Consider the following 1,814-nt stretch of genomic DNA (forward strand, 5'->3'; position numbering starts at 1 on the left):
GCATGAGCGTGTGTGTATTTGATTACATGGTTATCGTACAAGTGTCTAAATATTTTTCAAAGGCAATAATGAAAATCATAAGATGATCAAATTTTGTAAAAATAAATTTTAATAAAAATAATAATTATAGTATTAATAATTACGATATTAATTAAAGAAACCAACGACCGATACCTGCTGTGATACATTCAACACCAACGAACTAATGCAAAGAAAATAACAACAACAACACTAAATAAAACGGTAAAATCGATTACTCAAGAATTGGTATGAGGTTGTATGCATTCGCGAATTCTTTTATTGAAAATACTCATTAAGTCAGCAACCACGATTATGACAACGACGACGAGTAAAAGAACGTGAAGTGGGACAAGTGCGAGGGAGGGGGTCAAGTAGAACGAGCAGTGTGATAGTGAAATTGTAATACTGGGATTAGTGCATTGTTGACAGCAAAGTCCCCAACAAATGTTATATTATAAGCATGATAGCAAATATTGTTAACAAAGAAAAAGCACTTTTGTAGGATGAAGACCGAGATAAACAGATGTGTAAACACACATATACTTACGCTTAGCGCTTGGGGAACATACACGCACACGTATGTCTATATATATTCTTTCATTCTTTTAATTGTATCAGTTGTTTGACTGCGGCCATGCTGGTGCACGAACTTTAGTCGAACAAATCGACCCCCCGCCCCCCAGGACTTATTCTTTGTAAGCCTTATTCTATTATTATTGTAACTACTTGTTCTATCGGTCACTTTTGCCGAACCGCAACTTAGGGGTACGTAATCACGCCAACATCGGTAGTCAAGCAATGGTGGGGGTACAAACACAAACACACAAATTCATACATACATATATATATATATATGTGTGTGTGTGTGTGTGTGTGTATGTATGTATATATATATATATATATATATATATATATATATATAGAGAGAGAGAGAGAGAGGCTATAGTAGAAGACACTTGCCCAAAAGGCCACGCAGTGGGACTGAACTCCGAACCATGTGGTTGGTAAGCAAGCTACTTACCACACAGCCACTCCATTATTCAGTTTTTTTCAAGATTGTTTTACCTATAGAGAAAAACCGGTTTGTAACCTAGATCCAAGGTTCTTTCATTGAAATTTCAACATCAACAACAAGGTATTTTTGCTTGTTTGTATGTATGTATGTATGTATGTATGTATGTATGTGTAGATTTATATTTTTTATGTAATGTGTATATGTATATATGTATGTATGTTTGTGTGTATGTATGAATGTATGTATGTCTGTGTGTATGTATGTGTTTATGTACATGTGCCCCTATGCATTTCTCGCTCTGCATATTACGATGACTCGAATCGTGACTCAAGACGGAAACAAAAGAAAGCTACAGAAATCTTAGGTGAATGCATCAAGAAATCAGTAAATTAAAGAGGATCATTCAAAGACAACAGATCTAGGATCTCCCACCCACTTACTACCAATTCTTCTTCTCTAAATGTACAGTACCACAAATTTTATGGGGCTGACGTGTCATCAATGCATGTTATTTTTTTTTTTTACTCAAACTTCTTGCATTGTTACAACTGATAACTCACAATTAAGAAGTTCATTCATATAAGAAGACAGTATTTTTCCTTACTAAATTCAATACATATGTTCTTTCGAAGCTGATAGTTCATTTCCTTGTTATTCGAAGATTTTCCACTTGTACGAGTTCGTGCAAGTAACGCAGATAATAATGAATCATCTGCTTTGAATGGAGTATTATCAGCTAAATATATTGAGTTGTTTATCCCTATTATGCTCTTCTACA

The sequence above is a fragment of the Octopus bimaculoides genome, chromosome 19, assembly GCF_001194135.2.
Source record: "Octopus bimaculoides isolate UCB-OBI-ISO-001 chromosome 19, ASM119413v2, whole genome shotgun sequence".
NCBI classification, from domain to species: Eukaryota; Metazoa; Mollusca; class Cephalopoda; order Octopoda; family Octopodidae; genus Octopus; species Octopus bimaculoides.